Below are 12,649 nucleotides of genomic sequence, written 5' to 3'. Positions count from 1 at the left end.
AACACATAACCGATGAACAAATTTAGGAAAATGTAGGTGGGCAATTTTATTTGACTGTGGGGCCAGTTTTATTTGACTGTGTGGGCAATTGCCCAAAAAAACCCCATTAAAATATGCCCTGTTTCATTTTGGCCACTATTGGCGTTATTTAGAGAGTTTACCATTGAACCACATTTATATGTCCAATATTGAAAAAATTAATCTGTATAAAACGTTTTTTTTTTTCTTCTTCTTTTTTTTGCTTCAGTACGCAACAAACTTGGGATAAAAATATTTAAAGTGTTTCTTTGCTTACTCCAAGGCACTACTATCATTAAATTGGCGTAAAATGAAGTCATGTGATGCACACATCAGCTCGTTTTCTTCTGGCTCTTTGATTAAATTCTCCTATGCATCTCTATCTCTCCATGCTTCTCTGCATTATTGAAGCTAATATTAAAACAAGCAAAATCACGTTTTTAAAGAAATGGGTCATACATCAATGTGACCTAAAATTAATTTTAATGTTAAAGTTTGTGCAAAGCATTTTAAAAAATAATCTTTTTGAAGTTTCCCGTCAATTTGTTCATTGTCTTTCCTTTATCAATTAAAATCATATTAAGGGAGAGCAGAAATGGAGGAACGGCTGAATAAATTGTCAGTACAAAGCTCTCACTACGTTTAATATTATATTGCTTCTTATGAGGTGGTTATGATGACTCGCGCATTTCACAAAAAGAGAAGAGTGTTGACACGATGAAGATGTGTAGTAATTGTATTTAGTAATATAATTTGCATCTGCAACGAACCAATTTAGTTTGCTAAGCATTATCTTAAAGCACAAAACCTGAAAACATATGTCATAAAAGAATTGAGGGATTTTTTAGTACTTGTTGCAATATACCGCACAGTAAACAGATAGTAAGAATTGAATCTAAACAAGCAGTGAATAAATACTGAAGTTACTAGCGCAGCCAGAATTTATCTTCCTTGAAGTGAGGTTCATAACGGTTCTGACATGTTTTTAATATACAATAATAGAATTGGTAATATTACTCGAAAACAAGGTTTTTGATCATTTGAACTCTTCCTTCCCCCCTCACGCACACACACACTCAACGCTATGCCACTAACTGCGACCATTAAACACAAATTAATTATTTGACACACTGTTGATTTTTCTTAACAATACAGAAAAGAATGAAAGAAGTTTGAAACCAAAACCCTCTCTTTACATACAAATACAAATGTGACGACCAGCAACAGGCCCTTGGCCCAGCTAGGCTGGTCCTAGTCAATTTATTAGTACCCAATGAAGATCAATGGCCCTCTTAAAGCTATCCACCCCCTTGCTCATTACCACCTCTTTCGGTAAGTTGTTCCAAGTGCCCACGACCCTACTAAAGTAGTAGTTTTTCCTTATTTCCAGGTTAGCCTGAGATTTGAATAGCTGAAAACAATGACCCCTCGGACACATTTTTGGACATTTTTGGTGCAAAAATTTAATCCATTAACATCATTCATTTTGATAAATTTAAACAACTGAATCATATCCCCTCTGATCCTCCTTTGCTCCAGACTATACATATTAAGCCTATTAAGTCTGGTATCATAATCTAAATCTGAGAGTCCCCGTACTAGTTTAGTTACCCTTCTTTGAACCCTTTCCAATACACCTTTCCTCATATAAGGCGACCAAAACTGCACAGCGTACTCCAAATTGGGTCTTACTAAACTCCTATATAAAGGCAGAAGAACCTTCCTGGGCATGGTCCTGGGCAACCTTCCTGGGCATATGAAATCCTGGGCACGGTCAAGTATAATACTTACAAATGTAATTATATGTGCTATGAATAATTTATTCCTTCTACCAGTTGCAATGATACAGGGTCCATTATGAAAGTAATGAGCATAATGTTATTGTGACGCGACGATAGATGGCAGCACGGTAAAACCGGCTGGGAAATGTGGTGCGGGATATGCCCTTTCAATGCATCCAGTCGTCAGTTGCTTTCGAGCAGTGTGAGCGGAGATAAGTGCCTCCGCTTGAAGTATGTCTTCAACTTTTGTAACATAACGCAATGGAGCGTTCGCTTGAACAATGATACGCCATAAAGTTTTGCGGGAGGTTTGGAAAAAATGCAACCGAAACATTCCAGATGCTGCAAGAAGCCTTCAAGGACGATTGCATTTCAAGATCACAGTCTGGGAAGTGGCACAAGGCATTCAAAGAGAGCCAAGAGGAGGTCGCCGACGAATCCCGTTACGGATGTCCCCCCCACCCCCGGTGATCCCTCACCACCTTACAGTCCCTACTTATCTTCATGTGACTTCTTTTTGTTTCCGCGACTCAAGAGAGAGAGAGAGAGAAGAAAGGAAAACATTGGGGAACCTTGGGAAACATCCAACACCATGTTACAACGTTCCTGAGAGGCATTCCCTTGAAAGAGTTTCAGGGTGCCTTTCAGGCGTAGCAAACACGCCTCCGCAAGTGTATTGATGCAGGAGGAATGTATTTTGAAGAATATTGAACATTTGTACAAATTACGATCAATAAATATATTTTGCCAGTAAATGCTCATTACTTTCAATAACGGACCCTGTATTTCGCTTTTTTTTTTATAATGAGTGTCTCAACTGTACTCAGTTGGTAGAAAAAACTTCCCTGTGACTATTAAAAATGGTAATTTGTTGTTACAGGAACTGGTCTGCTCTCGTGTCTCCTTATTTAGCTATACACAGTCGGCTCTCGATAACTCGATGTGGCTTCGAGTTAATACTTCATTTGTAAAATAATCCTGGCTGAAGATAAGCCAAAAATGTCTGAGCGGATGCTAAATGAAGATTAATTATGAGATTTTTTGAATGTATTTGACGAGATAATATTAAAGCAGTTGAAAAGAGTTAAATTCGTCAAGGAAAAACATAGTGAGCAGGAATATATTGTCAGATGTTAGCACAAGGGTGCTCATCCCTCATAAACTCAATGGCGCGAATCAACCCCCCTTTTTTTTTTTTTTTTTTTGCTTTCAACTTGGGTTAAACATAACACATTTTAGAGTATTAAACTTCCAGGTAAATTCATTTACATCTCGCATCAAGTGAATCAATTTAAAAAAAAAAAATCAAGAATTAAATTTGAGTGAGATATAGTGAGATATATAGTATATTGCGTGAGATATAAAGTGAAATAAATGCATTGTAAGCTGAAAAAGTGAATAACTCACATTAATAACAACAACTACAAGTACAAGAGATGCTAGTTCACAATAAAAAAAAAAACCAACAAAAAACATGATGTTCTAAAAACATTTAAAAAAAAAATGTTTGCTATATCATAAACCCGCAGACCGTGCGACGCTGGAGGGGGGAGGGGAGGGCAGGCCAGTAGCCTGATCGGTAAAGCATCAAGTGACCGGAGAGCCCCGGGTCCGATTCTAGCCGGTCGAAGATCCACCGTCTTCATTAATGGTGAATGGGAGGACGTTAAATATGCTCGTGGTCAAAGTCCTCCTTGTGAAACGATACCTCTGGGGGTGCTGTGGACCGGGGATTGCTCGATTTCGGTCTGGATCAAAAACTCAGAGCTGTCTTCAGGGCCCCATCCAACTGGTTAAACCACAAACAGTGGTAGGTACGGGGATCCCTAGAGTGAAAAGTGAAAAAGTAGACAGTCAGGGGCCCTATTGACTTTTTGCAGGGGGAGCCCAAAATTTATGGATCCGGGCCTGAGGTAGTATTTGTTCAAACTAAACAAAAATCTGTTTTGGAACCCCAAATTTCCGATTGAGTTAACGAAAAAAGTTTTCATGTCGGAGTCTATGATGGGGTAGAAATTAATATTTATTGTCTCGGCGGGATGTGTAATTTACTTATAAATCCCAATCAAAATAATGATGACATTAAAATTCTCAGGGTCGTCGTCAGATCTTTAAAAAAAAAAAAAAAAACCGCGGGAGAGGGAAGTTAAAGTCTGGGATGGGATTTCCAACATATAGGGTCTGCGAATATATTTCTTTTGGCCCGTGGAAATCTTACAAACTGAAACAAAAAAAAAAAGTCTGATATTTCCTTTTGAGCATGTTAACAGATGATTAAACGCAGAACATATCAAAAACGACCACTAAGCGCATAATTTAAAAAGAAAAACAGAAATAAAAATTCATAGGCATATAGGTAGGGGGGGGGGGGGAGTGTAGCGCTAAGTGCACTATCTGAACTGAAATACTGTTGGGTTATTGGGTCGCCTCGCCTACGAAAATTTTAATGCGATTACTGAGACCTTGAATTTTATGCGACGCTTTTATTTTTTTAAAAGTGTATGAATAAATAAACCCAAAGTGCTATTATTAGATCTTAGCAATATGGCCCTTGTCGAAAGTATAATATTCAGTTCGAAAGGGAGTCCGGGGGCTTCTCTCCAAGGAAAAATTTCCAAATTGTAGTATTAAAAACGCAGTTTTAGGCGATCTTTGGTAATGTTAGGGGGGAGGAGAGGCTCGGGTGTCCCTTTCCCGGCAATGTCTCGAAATTGAAAGTCTAAAAATGCAATTTTAGAGTCTTCGATTATTTTATGTAAAGGGGGAAGGGTTAAGGGGCTCTCCTCCGAAAATTATTATAAATTGTAGTTCGAAAAGCGCAGTTTTATACCATCTTTGTAGGCGTTAGGGAGACGAAATTCTACAGATCGCTACCAGGAAAAATTTCGAAATTTAAGTCTTAAAATCACGACTGTAGCCAATCTTTGGTAACGTTAGATTAGTATTTAAGTAATTATTGATCTTATTTTTTTATTTTAATTTTTTGTCACTTCTTGCACCATGTATTCATTTTTTGAGTTATTCACCCTTATTCTTTCTGTTCAATTCACTTTCATTGTTCAACATTATTGAAAGTGAAACAATAATTAAAAATACTATTCAAATAATTTTGTTATTTTTTCTTTGTTTTTTAACTATATTAGACTGTAGTTTTAGAAATTCCATATGTACCGGCTAATTTTCTCTGGCTTTCTCCATTTTCAATTAATTTTAATATAATATTTCATACTTTTTATTAATCTCAAGTTCAACTAACTTTCTTTTTCAAGCCTTTTTTGTACAACTTATAGTACAAAGAGCAATAAGCGCGACTCTCCCAGTTCATAAAGGCAAAATTAAATTGTTTTATCTGTTAATCCCTTGCGCCAGAAACATGTAACTTTACCCATTAGCAGGCCCAGATCTGCGTACCCGCGGTGCGAGGGGCCCGCGTCCTTAAAGAGGCTAACGGCCCTAGAAATTGAAGAAGAAATCGAAAAAAACTAGCACTAAGACTTATTCACTTTACAAATAGACACAGCTGGCCACTAGGGAGGGGCCCTACACATTTTACTGCAGGAGGTCCCAAAACGTATAGATCCGGGCCTGCTTTTTTTAGCACAATTCATGTGCTGCCACAACATATTGCAACTGAAAGAAAAGACTTTGAACTTTTCTACTGACACCTATTTTCATTGAACAGAGTACAAAAAACTATCTTATTTAGAACAACAAATGAAAAACAAGTTGAGAATAAAGAGCAGCATAAGCTTTATGCTGCTGTTTAGTTAGTAAAATGCTAGTCTGTCATCAAAGCATTAAAAACCTTTTTGGAAAGTTATATAAAAAAATAATAATAATAATAAATGAATAAATAATAAAATAAAATAATTTGCTGAAGAATGTTTAAATAAAATAAACCAAGTGGTCAACTTACAAAGGGTTTTTACAATGCTCCAAACCAAATTTGGCGTACATTAGTGGCAGTGGCGGATCATGCGATTTTGGGGGCCCCAGGCGCAACCTATCCGGAGGCCCCCTTTAATTGAGACAATGAAAGTGATATGGTTTCCTATATTTACAATGCAAAAAATCATATTTTTTTTAATCAACAAGCTTTGGGGGGGGGGATTATTCCTTATTTAAAAAGGAAAAACAACGATATTTCTGACAAAAAAAGTTTTCTGCGAAAAATTTTGTCTTTGTTTTTTGGTAATTTAGGTAGTGCAGGGTGTGAGATCCGAACCCCAATTTCAGACCATCTAGCAAAATCGCAGCTTTCCCCTGTTTTTCAATGCGCATCATTCAGTGGCGCAACCAGAGAGAAAAACAATCTTAGGGGCGGGAGGTTTTTTTTCATTTGGCCCAGAAAAAAAGAGAGAGGAAAAAGAGAGGGGGGTCCGGGGGAGAATTCTCCCCCGGGAAAAATTTTAAACTCGTAGTTTTAAAAACGCAGTTTTAGACTTTCTTTGATGATGTTAGGGGGCACAAAGGTGCAGCTGCAGGCAGGTCCGGATCTGCGCACCCGCAGACCCCGTAGTGCGGGGGTAGTGCACCCCGTAGTGCACCTGGTCTTTTTACGGCCCAAGAAATTGAAGAAAAAACTGAAAAAATCTAGCACTCTAAGACTTATTAACGTTACAAATATACACTGCTGGCCTCTGAGGCCCTACAAATTTTGTTGTAGGGGGGTCCGAAATTTATAGATCCGGTCCTGGGTGCAGGGGTCTCAGCGGAAAGTTGTTGAAATTGAAGTCCTAAAAACACGATTATAGGTTATATTTATTGACGTTAGGGTAAGGGATGGAGCTCAGGGACTGCCTTTAATCGATTTTTTTTTCAAAACAATAGATAGAGATCAATTCCTCCTCCCCCCCCCCCCCCCTTCCCAATTTTCGAAACTGTATAGTTTCAAAAATACAACAGTAGACAAACTTTACGGGATATTTAAAATGTGATGAAAACCTTCGTGAGAGATTTGCTTTTGTTTCTTTCTTGAAAATTGTACAGTATAATGAAATCCATACTTAAAGGATAACTTAATAGGCAAGACCGGTTATAGTTTAGACACATTTTACATTTTGATTTTTGTTATATTTGTTATTTTATATTTTTCTTTACGAGGGTTACGTACCAAATCAAAATTTCATCGGATGCAAGCACTATTTTCTTATTAAATAATGATTTCAAAACCTTTGTAGAGATAATGTATTCGCAACAATAATATCTTAAATTTCTTCTCGAAATTTATTAAACTATACTCAACGTGAGTCAAGTAGATACACAAAAGAACAAACTGTTGCGCTGAAGTAATGAGCGAAATGAAGTTTTTAAGGGTTGTTTTGAAAGAAGATTTTCACAAAATATTTTGTTCGAGTGAGATGCTAAAAGTAAATTTGATTTAGTTAATGTAAATAAATTATGGCTATCTTCTCCGAATTACGCTCTTTTAAATATTTCTGGAGTAATTTCATTCATTTGAGGGGTTTTTTTTTTTTTTTTTTTTTTTTTTTTTGAGCAATCACGATTGCTTATTGTTCTCATTTGACTGTTTTTGGCGTTACGCTGATTTTATTTTTCCGCCAGCAATCTCTGCCAGCACCACCGTCGCGTCGACCGGCCTCACGATGCTGCTCCTCTTACGAAAACCGTCTCCAGGTTGCGTCCATGTCCTACAAACACACGCATACACACACACACGCCTACACACTCATGCCTGCGCGCAGACACAAACACACACTCCTACACACATACACACACTCATGCCTGCACACAAACACATATGTCTACATACACATATACGCACACTCATGCCTGCACACAGACACAAACACATATGTCTACATACACACACACGAACGCCTACACACACAGCACTGCAGACACAACACGCACACACATGCATACATACACACACACACGCACCCACACACATGCGCCTACACAAACATACACGCTTGTGATTGCGAAAAACATAATTTGAATTCAAGATGCCAAAAATTCAAAATTTTTTTTTTTTTTTTTGAGCAATCACGAATTGTTAATTGATTATTTACTTGACCAAAGTTGATGTTGCTCTGATTTTTCAGATTACCATGGCGATGGCTGTTTTTATTATTTATTTAGAGAGCAAAATTTTCGTAGTCATAGTTACAAATCGTCTGAGGCCAGGGGCTTCAAATAGGGAGGGGGGTGAGAGGGGCTGTTGCACTCCCAAATTTTTTCACTCAGAATAATAAAAAAAAATGGTCAATTCATTTAAGATAACTTATAAAATCATTTGCCTGCATTTTCAGAACAGAAAAAAACTGATTTAGAATAATTATTTTTCTTAACTAAAGAAGTAGCCTCTTCATATGGGTTAAATATGTCAAAAATGCGTAGTCTATGTTATGATCGGGCATCTTGTATGAGATGCCGGTACAGTGTTGAGACTGCGCAATTTTTACGCGTAAACTCCATGTCATTTTACATAAATTTTAATGCTCATGTTATATTTTAATGTTTAGCTAGTAAGTATTCATTGACTCCTTGCACTAGAAACACATTTTAGTAACTCGATGTATTATATGCTTTCTTAGAAACTCTTTGTAAAGCTATGCTCTTTTTTGAAAAACATCCTATATCAAAAAATACTTTCACGTCTACAAATATATCTTGATGCTCTTTACTTGACAATCTCTGAGTGACACACGATGGTATTCAAGAGTTAAATCTATAAAAGTCCCCTGAACGAATTACTGGAAAGCGACTTTTTCAATGATAGGAAATCTGATGTCATTTTGATAGGTATGACTTTGTTTGAATTTTCGTTTACTGTACTTATATTGTGGAGCGTTTTTTTTGAACAATGCTACACTCTATCACAAAACTTTCAATCCGTTAATCATAATTCATGGATTGACAATTGAAACTTAGTAATTTTCGAACAAAATGATCAATTCAGTTTCTCAAGAAATTGAGACAGGATTTGATTAGATACATTTATCATTGGTCTTAAGTTCAATATTACGTAGATCGGTTACAGAAAACAAAAAAGAAAATATTACACTTATAAGTTAAATTTATAGCATGAGGGAAGAAGAACTGTTTTGTGAATTGCGCGACTATACTTTTTAATGACGCAAAACAAATACTAGCCCAATTTAAAAAGTTTTCTTGGTTATTTTACAGAGAAGAATCTGAAGGAAATGTGTTTTTTTAACATAACTTTCTTGCTTCCATTGTTTTTTGACTGTTTCAATCAGGTCAGTCATTTGAAAGATGACTTTTGTGTCTCGCTCTCAACATCAAAATTGCCTTATTATTCTTAACATTAAAACCATTTTGTTATCACTTTCTGTTAACCAATATGTATTTTATACCATACTGAGGAAAATCCTGTTCAAGAAAATCGACCCCCCAAACGAAATTCTGAAAATACCGCCCCTGTCTGAGGCTTAGCTCAAGCAGACTTGGCATTTAAAAAAGGCTTTTTTTTGCGTAAAATTAAGTTTTTCAGAACAAAAAACTTATCTAGATGAAATTAAACAGCAAAAAATTCATCTAAATACAAAATTTAAAGATAACTAATTCCCATCTTTTGAAATTGATAAGAAATAAAAATACATAACGTTATACGCTGCAAATAATCTTTATTATAAGTGTACCTACTGGTCGATATGGGCTATTAATTCTTCATCTGTATTACCGCATCCGAATCACCATTTCTTTTTTGTGGATATGTCTTGTATTACCAGGAGGGTGTACAGAAATTTTGGGACCCATCACAAATAAAACTTTTACGGGCCCCCTCCATATTATTTACCCCCAACAATTTGGGCCCCCCATCAGGCTCGGGCCCGGGTCAACAAGTGTCCCTTCTCCCCCCCCCCCCCCCGTGTACTCCGCTAATGCGTATTACCAATTCTAGAAAATCCAAAGTCATAATATGACGGGTGTAACGTTCTTGACCATTTCCATTATCTTCCATTTGTAGAAACAAGAAACCCAACGTGTAGGTACTTATCGCAATTCATGATTGTAAAAAGCGTAATTTGAATTCAAGAAGTCGAAATTCAAATGCGAATCCTGGATGCTCTTTTTTTTTTGTGTGTGTGTGTGTGTGTGTGTATAGGGGGGGGGGCGGGTCATTTCTAAGCCTTTCTGGAAAAAGAAAATAACCATTAAAAATTTGTGAGCCTAAGTATAATTCGGTTTCAACTAGATCTAAACGCAATGTATCAACTTGATCGAAACAACACCATTACGTTAACTCAGAAACGTGGGAAAAAAACATCAGCGAATATCAGAAACTTCTGTTAGGAAAAATCATGTCTTCTATTCAAGGAACACAAATCTTGGTTTAATATGATATAACTACTTAAACACCCTACGCGACAGTTGAAAACAAACTATAAAAATTTACTTTTGTGCGCAAGAAAGCATTTTTTTTTACGGAAAACTTGCAAACAAAAAAAGACAGCTGTGGAATAATCATAACTCGGCGGCAGGGCTGTGGAGTCGGAATCGGGGCTCATTTTAGGGTAAAGGAGTCGGAGTCGTTCGAAAACATGTCGACTCCGACTCCGGGTTTCATTTTTTTTCTTTAATTTTTCCTGACTCTCCTTGCATTATTTGAAAAATTAACGTACTAATTAATTTGATTACATGTATAAATACCTACTAAGAAAATAACTCATTGTGGCAACCAACTGGCTTGATTGTTTATCGAATTTTCTGTAACAGCTACCTACGCCGTCTCCTAGTTTGCTTATTTTCTAACTTAATTTAACCTGATAGCAAACAATTTTGTTGCCTAACATTTTCCTAAATAATTACTTTGAAATAAAAATAATATATTTTTTTACCTCGATCTCTGTTATAAAATAGTAAAAGGAATGCATGTATCGCTTGAACAAGTCGAGAAACTTTTCAGGGTGCTTGGTAAATTCAAAAGAGTGTTGGTACGAAAGCACAAATACAAAAGATCCGATAAAATATAGGGGATTAATGTTGTACCTTGGAACACTTTTCATATTTTAATTTTTAACGTCAATTATTTGAATCAAATTTAAAATCTAAAAGTCACATTAAAATAGCCCAACATACTTCTATAGAATATATATTTTTTAATTCAGACAATTTGAAAATAAAATGCTGCCAGCCATTTAAAGTATAACTTCCAAGCTACCCCAAAGTTCAACATCCTATTGTACCTTGGGACACATCCTGTTGTTCTATGGGAAAGTCTTCATGATTCAGGAAACAGCCTTTTTATACTTGAACCAATTTTGCACCAGAAAAGAAAAAGTTGTTTAAAAGACTACATATAAGATTAGAACATTGTTCCATGTTCCTAAACATATCTTAATTATTAAGAATCATGCATATGTTGTACCTTGGAACGTGTCCTAAGGTACAAAATGTTTGGCTTTCCTAAGGTACAATCACCAATTTAATGAAAACCAACATGATGGTCAATCTAGAAGCACTATAAATAATTTGCTTATGAGAAACTAATGAAAGTACTTCTCTTTTATAACAGAATAAAATTCAGTTGACTAAATTTACAAATACATACAAAGACGGAAAATGAAATGAAAAAGAAGAAAATATTTACTTTTGAGTCATGAAATTCGCTTTCTCTCACAAAATCGTCAATTTTACTCCTTTGATGCTGATTTTTACTATGGCACCATTTAGGGTGAAAGGTTACTATTAGAGATTATAAAAACATGGCTGCTAAAAATAGATTCTTAGAAATTAGCAGTGCCCCCAAGGTACAACACTCCCCCCCCCCCCCTAAATGTTTTTTTTAATTCTAAAAATTTTATCTAAGAAAGCTTGGTTAACACTGAAAAGTACAAAATAAAATTAGTATATGATTTATTGCTTACAACACTCAATAATTATAATTAATCCTAAAATCTTCATATTAAGGTTCATTCTGAAGGTCAATTAAAATATTAAAATTAAAAATTGAGCCAAGAAATGTAGGTATCTAGTTAAAGCTATTCGTACAAAGCTGTATACCGCCGCATTTTGTGTAAAATTTGCTCCAGACGTACATGTACACGACCTCTCTCTGCAATATAGTGCAATATTTTTGTTGAAATTTTTAAGATGAAATTTAAGATTTATTATTGGGGAATTTTTTCAGAATTAAAGAATCTCAATTTTTATAAACTCTGAAATTAAGTTGAGGTGTCACCCACCAGATGAGTGCCACCCGGGAGGGAGGGCGAGGGGCGCCACCTCTCAAGAAAAGTTTTTGACTTAGCAAAAAAGTTTTTTTTTCTTTCAAAACTCTTTCTCTCACTCTTCTCAGTGCTTTCAAAAATTGAAAACACATGATTTGATCAGCATCTGTTAAACATTAAAGGGGAGCAAATTAATCTTTTTCATTTTTTTAAAAAATGGGACTTTTTAGTAATCTTACTTTAGAAATCGCACCTATCGGATAATTTGATTTTCATATTGAATTTCTAACGTTGTATGCATCTTAGGTTTACAATAAAATACAACGCGAAAATTTCATTAAAAAGGAATTAATATTTGAATCTCTATTTAGGAGTTTTCCCCCCTTCCCATAAGAGGGATTTGAAAAAATAAATTTAAAAAAATAAAAAAGCCGCAGTCGGAGTCGGATGTTTCAAAATCAGGGAGTCGGAGTCAACCATTTTCCTTCTGACTCCGCAGCCCTGCTCGGCAGCAGGAAAAATTCAGCATCGTAAAAAGAATGTTGCGTAGGAGCATTGCCTCAAAAAGAACTTTTCCCGACTCTTTTGAAACAATTTCGTTTTTAAACTTATGATCAAAAAGGAAAACGCATTGGAGAAAAAAAAGTGTGATTGCTCACCTAAATCCCAGGGCTGTTTTCACTTACAAGA

Source organism: Uloborus diversus, chromosome 1, assembly GCF_026930045.1.
Source record: "Uloborus diversus isolate 005 chromosome 1, Udiv.v.3.1, whole genome shotgun sequence".
Lineage (NCBI taxonomy): Eukaryota > Metazoa > Arthropoda > Arachnida > Araneae > Uloboridae > Uloborus > Uloborus diversus.
Note: the sequence above shows the minus strand (reverse complement) of the source record.